Source organism: Pan troglodytes, chromosome 23 (assembly GCF_028858775.2).
Source record: "Pan troglodytes isolate AG18354 chromosome 23, NHGRI_mPanTro3-v2.0_pri, whole genome shotgun sequence".
NCBI classification, from domain to species: domain Eukaryota; kingdom Metazoa; phylum Chordata; class Mammalia; order Primates; family Hominidae; genus Pan; species Pan troglodytes.
In genome coordinates this window covers 33420923-33429727 of record NC_086016.1, presented here as the reverse complement: position 1 = coordinate 33429727, position 8805 = coordinate 33420923, and positions in this window count along the sequence as shown.

Here is an 8805-nt window from a genome sequence, read left to right as displayed (position 1 = left end):
CGACAGAGTGAGACTCCCTCTCAAAAAAAAAAAAAAAAAAGGACGGAAAGGCTGAGTGCAGTGGCTCAAGCCTGTAATCCCAGCACTTTGGGATGCAGAGGTGACCAGACTGCTTGAGCTCAGGAGTTCAAGACCAGCCTGGGCAACATGGCGAGACCCCACCTCTACTAAAAATACAAAAAAATAGCTGGACGTGGGCTGGGCACAGTGGCTCAGGCCTGTAATCCCAGCACTTTGTGGGGCTGAGGCAGGCGGATCACTAGGTGAGGAGTTTGAGAACAGCCTGGCCAACATGATGAAACCCTGTCTCTACCAAAAATATAAAAAATTAGCCGGGTGTGGTGGCACACCCCTGTAATCCCACCTACTTGGGAGGCTGAGGCAGAAGAATTGCTTGAACCTGGGAGGCAGAGGTTGCAATGAGCCAAAATCGTGCCATTGCACTCCAGCCTGGGTGACGGAGCGAGACTCCATCTCAAAAAAAAAAAAAAAAAAAAGCCAGACGTGGTGGTGCACACCTGTGGTCCTAGCTCCTTGGGAGGCTGAGGCAGGAGGATAGCTGAGGCAGAGGTTGCAATGAGCTAAGATTGTGCTACTGCACTCCAGCCTGGGTGACAGAGTGAGACCATGTCTCGAATAAAAAAAATACAAATAAAAAGGTAGGATATTCTGACATGAGCTACAACATAGATAAACCTTGAGGACATTATGCTAAGAAAAATTAGCCAGTCACAAAAAACAAATATTGTATGATCCCACTTATATGCCATACCTCGAGTAGTCAAATTCATACTATAGAGTCAGAGAGTAGAATGATGGTTTCCAGGGGCTGGGGGAATGGGGAATGGAGAGTTGGAAATTGGGATCTTAAATGTGGGTTAATGGCCAGGTGTGGTCACTCATGCCTTTAATCCCAGCACTTTGGGAGGCCAAGTCCAGTGGATTGCTTGAGCCTGGAGTTTGAGACCAGTCTGGACAACAAGGCAAAACCCTGTCTCTACAAAAAATACAAAAAAATTACCTGGGCATGGTGGCAGTCACCTGTAGTCTGAGCTACTCGGGAGGGTGAGGTGGGAGAATCGCTTGAGCACAGGAGGTTGAGGCGGCAGTGAGGCGTGAGTATGCCACTGCACTCCAGCCTGGGTGACTGGGTGACAGAGGAGTGAGACTCAGTCTCCAAAAAAAAAAAACAGAAAAAAGTGGGTTAATGAAATCAACCTGAAACCATCTACTTTCATCACTGAAACAAAATTCTACCTTGTGCAAATTTAAACTCATTTAGTTCATAACAATTTTCAGTAGGCACAAAGACTAGAGAGTTTGTTATAAAACATTAAATCAGGCCCGGTGCACTGGCTCACACCTGTAATCCCGGCACTTAGGTAGGCCGAGGTGGGTGGATCGCCTGAGGTCAGGAGTTCAAGACCAGCCTGGCCAACGTGGCAAAACCTCGTCTCTACCAAAAATACAAAAATTAGCCAGGTGTATGGTGCATGCCTGTAATCCCAGCTACTTGGGAGGCTGAGGCACAAGAATCGCTTGAACCCATGAGGCAGAGGTTGCACTGAGCTGAGATCGAGCCACTGCACTCCAGACTTACTGACAGAGCAAGACTCCATCTCAAAAAATAAAAATTAAATCTAGCACGGACTTTAATGAAATGGGTACAGAATCCAACTGGGGAAGAGGAAAATCATCTTGATTTCCCAAAAGGGAATAAGAAATTCAAAACCTCCCTTGGAAAAAATACTGACATATATTTTCTGTTGACCAATAGGAAAGGAGCATTTGGTAATGATAACAACAAAGGAATCCATGGGAGTAGGGGATGAATTCTGTTCCTAGCAGCACTCTGACATCACTGGATGACCCTGAACAAGACCCATAATTTCTGATGGCTCTTCCTTTCTAAAGACGAGGGTACAGTACATATGGAAACAGTGCTTATAAATGCTTGTTCTGGCACCATGAAAGAGGTTTAAAAGACAGGTTCTTTCCCATGTGTCTCCTCATCAGTATGACATCTCAGGGATTGTAATTTACAACAAAGCATATCATAGATCATAAGGCCAGTGCCACTCTTGACTTCTGGAAAGCTCTGGTTCAAGGAAGAGGTTTTCTTAGCAGGCTTTCTGCATCAGAAGTTCAGTCCACAACTGGCAGGAAGTATCAGCACTGAGCTGAAGCAGATGGGTGTAGCCTGAGTTTCTGTGAGGATGAACTAAAAACAGCAGCCAGTATTCTTTGACATCAAGGGAGTGGGCCTCAGTAGTGAATGAGTCTGGGTCCAGAAGAAATAGTGCAAACAAGTCTTTCTAAAGCAGTAAAAAACAACTCAGAAAATAAGAGCCTGGAAAATCTAACCACAGCACAGTAAGGCAATAAAACAAACACTTCTTAATTACCTTAAATGACAAGTGTGCTAATTATGCAAATGATCCACACAGAAGTACTTGCAACAAAAAAAAGGAAAATATGAAATAATGATCATGATATACTAAAAGGTACTAAAAGTCAGAAGCACATTTGGAGTAATAAAAGTAGAGCATTCAAAAAGCTAAATAATCAAAACAATATATGATACTGGTAGAGAATAGACATATATATGTATGGAACAGAATTGAGAGTCCAGAAATAAACTTAAACATCTGTGGTCAACTGACTTTCCACAAGAGTATTAAGACTATTTGGCCGGGCGCGGTGGCTCACACCTGTAATCCCAGCACTTTGGGAGGCCAAGGCAGGTGCATCACGAGGTCAGGAGATCGAGACCATCCTGGCTAAAACGGTGAAACCCCATCTCTACTAAAAACACAAAAAATTAGCCGGGCATGGTGGCAGGCACCTGTAGTCCCAGCTACTGGGGAGGCTGAGGCAGAATGGCGTGAACCCGGGAGGCGGAGCTTGCAGTGAGCAGAGATCGCGCCACTGCACTCCAGCCTGGGCGATAGAGTGAGACTCTGTCTCAAAAAAAAAAAAAAAAAAAAAAGACTACTCAATGGAGAAAGGTTAATCTATCAACAAATAGTGCTGGATATCCACATGCAAAATAGGATATCAGAAGCATAAAACACTAAACGAAAAAACAGATACAATTGAGTTGATCAAAATTTAAAACTTTGTGCATCAAAGGACTATCAAGAAAGTGAGAAGACAACCCACAGATTGGCAGAAAATATTTCCAAGTCATATATCTGATAAGGGTCTAGTGACCAGAGTATATAAAAAACTCTTGGCTGGGTGCGGTGGTTTACGTCTGTAATCCCAGCACTTTGGGAGGCTGAGGCAGGTGGATTACCTGAGCTCAAGAGTTCCAGACCAGCCTGGGCAGCATGGTGAAACCCCGTCTCTACTAAAAATACAAAAAATAAGCCGGGCACTGTAGCATGCACCTGTAGTCCCAGCTACTTGGGAGGCTGAGACAGGAGAATCACTTCAGCTTGGGAGGTGGAGATTGCAGTGAGCCGAGATTGTGCCACTGCACTCCAGCCTGGGCAACAGAGTGAAACCTTGTCAAAAAAAAAAAAAAAAAAAAAAATGAAAAACAACTCTTACAACTCAACAACAAAAAGACAACCTGATTTTTAAAATGGGAGAAAGGACTTCAATAAACATTTCTTCAAAGAATATAAACAAACAGCCAACAAGCACATTAGTCATTAGGAAAATGCAAATCAAAACCACAATGAGATCCTACTTCACACTCACAAATATGGCCATAATAAAAAAGGAAAAAAATCAACAACATCCTTGTTGGCAAGGATGTGGAAAAATTAGAATCCTCATACATTGCTGGTGGGATGTAAACTGGTACAGCCACCAGTACCTGACTACAGCCATACCACCACGAACATGTCCAATCTTGTCTAAACTTTGATGTGGAAAAACTGATATGGAAAATAGTTTGATCAGCTGGGCACAGTGGCTCACGTCTGCAATCTCAGAACTTTGGGGAGCTGAGGGGGGTGGATCACCTGAGGTTGGGAGATGAAGACCAGCCTGGCCAACATGGCGAAACCTGTCTCTACTAAAAGTACAAATTTTTGTATTTTTAGTAGAGCCGGGTGTGGTGGCTCACACCTGTAATCGCAGCTGCTCGTGAGGCTGAGGCAGGAGAGTCATTTGAACCCAGGAGACGGAGATTGCAGTGAACCAAGATCACATCACTGCACTCCAGCCTGGGTGACAGAGCGAGACTCCATCTCAAAAAAAAAAAAAAAAAAAAGAAAAGAAAAAGAAAAGAAAATAGTTTGATGGTTCCTCGAAAAGTTAAACATAGAATAACCAGCAATGCCACTCCTAGGTATATACTCAAAAGAAATGAAAACAGGTATCAAACAAAAACCTGTACATGAATATTCATAGTAGCATTATTCATAATAGCCAAAAGGTGGAAACAACTCAAATGTCCACCAACTGATGACTGGATAAACAAAATATGGTACATCCATACACAGGAATATTATTCAGCCATAAAAAGAAATGCTGATACATGCTACAACTTAGATGAACCTTCAAAACATCATGCTTAGTAGAAGAAGCCAGACACAAAAGGTTGCATATAGTATGATTCCATTTACATAAAATGTCTGGAATAGGCATATCCATAGAAATACAAAGAGATCAGTATTTACTTGGAACACTTGGGACAATAACAAATAGAATAATAAAAATTTTAAAAAAGAGTCCAGGCGCAGTGGCTCACGCCTGTAATCCCAGCACTTTGGGAGGCCAAGGTGGGTGGATCACGAGGTCAGGAGATCGAGACCGTGGTGAAACCCTGTCTCTACTAAAAATACAAAAAATTAGCCGGGCACGCTGGCGGGCGCCTGTAGTACCAGCTACTCGGGAGGCTGAGGCGGGAGAATGGCGTGAACCTGGGAGGCGGAGCTTGCAGTGAGCCGAGATCATGCCACTGCACTCCAGCCTGGCCGACAGAGCGAGACTCCGTCTCAAAATAATAATAACAATAATAATAATAATAATAATAATAATTTAAAAAAGGAGGAGATCAGAGGTTGCCAGAGGGTGAGGAGAAAGGAAAATGAAGAGTGGCTGCCAACAGGTACTAGGTTTCTCCCATCTGAGTACTAACCAGACTCAACCCTGCTTAGCTTCTGAGATCAGACAAGATTGGACATGTTCAGGGTGGTATGGCTGTAGACAGGTACCAGGGTTTCTTTTTGGGGTGATGAAGTGTTCTGGAATTAGATAGCGGTGATGGTTACACAACCTTGTGAATATACAGACGTGAGCCACATAATGATGTTTCAGTCAACAGACCGCATATATGGCAGTGGTCCTATAACACAGTGGTCCCCAACCTTTTTGGCACCAGGGACTGGTTTCATGGAAGACAATTTTTCCATGGACTGGGGTTGATGGGGGGATGGTTTCAGGATGAAACTGTTCCACCTCAGATCATCAGGCATTAGTTAGATTCTTGGAAGGAGTGCACAACCTAGATCCCTAGCATGTGCAGTTCACAATAGGGTTCACACTCCTATTAGAATCTAATGTCACCACTGATCTGACAAGAGGCAGAGCTCAGATGGTAATGTTTGCTCACCTGCTGCTCACCTCCTGCTGTGCTACTGGGTTCCTAACAGGCCACAGCCCTGGGGTTTGGGGATCCCCGCTATAAGATTATAATACCATATTTTTACTCTACCTTTTCTATGTTTAGATACACTAATACTTATCATTGTGTTAAAGTTGCCTATAGTATTTAGTACAGTTAGATGCTGTACAGGTTTGTAGCCTGAGATCAGTAGGTTACACCATATAGCCTAGATATGTAGTAGGCTGTCCCGTCTAGGTTTGTGTAATTATACTCTATGATATTTGCATGACGCATTTCTCAGAACCTATCCTTGTTGTTAAGTGACGCACAGGTACTAACAACTACTGAACTGTATGCTGTAAAATGATGAATTTCATGATATGTGAATTATATCTCAATAGAAAAGAGCATTTATAAAGTTTTTGTTGCTAAATTTATTTACTTTCGGTAAATTTTCTTTTAAAAGATGTCTATGTTTTACTGTCTTCGTGGTGCTGGGACATAACTGACATCTGAAGCCTTGAATGCCTCTCTTTGCAAACTCATTTGTTACTACTCAGTTACCATCTCACCTCCAATACCCAACTGCATACCAAACCTCTAGCCATTACTAGAACACATACTCTGAGCTCTGCCATACTTTAGCGCCTGCACACATGCTGTTTCTTCTGCTCAGAAACTTTTGTGCCTTCTGTCCATCCCATCCAAGCCTGTTTTTCAATGCCCAACACAAATGTCACTGGTACCCTGAAACTTCAACTCCTCCTTGCCCCATCTCAGAAAATGTAACTTTCTGTATTCTTCTCTCTGTATATTCCTCTAAAGTGGTATTTCTTATACTATACCATAATGACCTGGTCCCATGTTTGTCCTCTTCTTCCCTCTTCATCCCAGACTGGGACCACAGGGAGGTAGAACTTTTTCTGTTTTTTTTTTTTGAGACAGAGTCTTGCTCTGTCGCCAGGCTGGAGTGCAATGGCACGATCTCGGCTCACTGCAACCTCTGCCTCCCAGGTTCAAGTGATTCTCCTACCTCAGCCTCCCCAGTAGCTGGGATTTCAGGCGCACACCACCATGCCCAGCTAATTTTTGTATTTTTAGTAGAGACGGGATTTCACCATGTTGACCGGGATGGTCTCGATCTCTTGTCCTCGTGATCCGCCCGTCTCAGCCTCCCAAAGTGTTGGGATTACGGGCATGAGCCACTGCGCCCGGCCGGAGGTACAACTTTCTTAGTCAATCTTGAGCACCAGTGTAGTGCTTAGAATAGGGTAGTGAGAGAAGCTAACATTTACTGAATGCCTAAGAAGTCCAGGGCACATAACAATCTTCACAACCATCCTGTGAAGTACGTATTACCCTATCCATTTTACAGATAAAGAAACTTGAGTTTCAAGAAAGGTATACCTAAGGTCATTCAACTTGTTAAATGATGGAATGGAGGAGTTGAGACCAGATTGGACTTCTGCCGCTTTTTTTTTTTTTTTTTTGAGACAGGCTGGAGTGCAGTGGTGTGATCTCGGCTCACTGCAAGCTCCGCCTCCCAGGTTCACGCCATTCTCCTGCCTCAGCCTCCCAAGTAGCTGGGACTACAGGCGCCCGCCACCACGCCCGGCTAATTTTTTCCACTTTTAGTAGAGACGGGGTTTCACCGTGTTAGCCAGGATGGTCTCAATCTCCTGACCTCGTGATCTGTCCGCCTCGGCCTCCCAAAGTGCTGGGATTACAGGCGTGAGCGACCGCACCCAGCCGAACTTCTGCCTCTTAAATCCAGGGTTCTCCCTGTCAGTACAGTGAGGTGGTAACTAGCAAACGCTATGAGATATGACTGCCTGGGTACATATCCCAGCTCTTTCACTTATCTTCGTGGCTTTACGCAAATTACTTAACCTCTTTATGATTGTTTCTTCATTTGTAAAAGGAAGATAATAACAGTGCCTATATATAGGGTTTTTATTAAGAATAAATGAGATAGTATATATAAAGCACTTAGAACAGTATCTGGCACATACTAGGTGCTCAATAAATGTTAGCTATGACATTTATTACTGTCCCACATTGAGCTGGTGTTTGTTAAACACTGGATGACTGGATAAAATGTACATCTTTCATGCAGAGATTGCTGGATTATCCATTTCACTGATTCAGGATCAGAGTCTCTTAAGAATCCAGAGAGGGGATGTTGAAGCCCTAAGAAATAAAAACACTAAAATGATAACATTTTGACCTTTTGAAGACTCTCTGAGGTGGCAATGGCCACAAAATTGAGCGGAAACCAAACATATTCAGCCCCATTTCCAGATAAATTGGATTTGCTAAACCACTCAGAATAACAAGAGCAAGAATTAGATGTTCAGCTAAGCTCTAGCTTCTGATCCTAGATGGTGGCAATAACAACGATAGTATTAATGATAATAGCAGAAACTCTTAATATGTGTGAGGCATTCTTCTAAATGCTTTACATACATTAATTTAATGTTCATCGGAGCAGATTCTCCTACTGTATCCAAGAGATCAGAAATTCAGAGCAAAAAGCAGATTGCTGCCTGATAGCAGATCCACTCTAGGAATGGGGAGATTTTCTCATAAATCTAATGACTGGTGAAAGTGACAAGAGGTTAGTCCACTCAGTGTTGGAAAGGACAAGATCCTAGAAAGTGGAAATGCTCCACTATTGCTTTAGGGGGAACAGCCTGGCTACAACTGGGCAGACTTTCTATTACTAACATCAGGATAATAGGGAAGCTCCTGCCAATGCTGCATAGAACTAAGAACACTTAGCAGTGATGGCTGACTTCCAACTGAGCCATTAAGGTAAATGTAGAAGAAAGCTCCAGGTAGAAATATCTTTGGGAACTCAGAGAACACACTGAGTGTTTGAAGCTGGTACTTAATCTATTATTGAACTCAGAGTTTGCCATTCTGGGGCCAATTTGAGTCCACTTATGACACCTCCCACAGCACTGCTCATTTCTGTTAACTGGGCTTCACAGAGGGTGAGAAGGGCAGCAATCAGATCATATAATTGGGCCTCATTATAATAAAATGTTGATTTCTGTTGTCCTTGGACTTCCTTCCAGCCACAATCACTCTATGATCTTGTCTGAGATTCTTTTTCCTTTCTCTCTCCATTTTGCTGACTGTAATGGAATAATAGCAGAAGCTCTCAATCTGTATGAGGCATATATATGAAGAATGTGTAACATTCACTGTGTTTCCTAATAGATGAATTATCTAAAGGA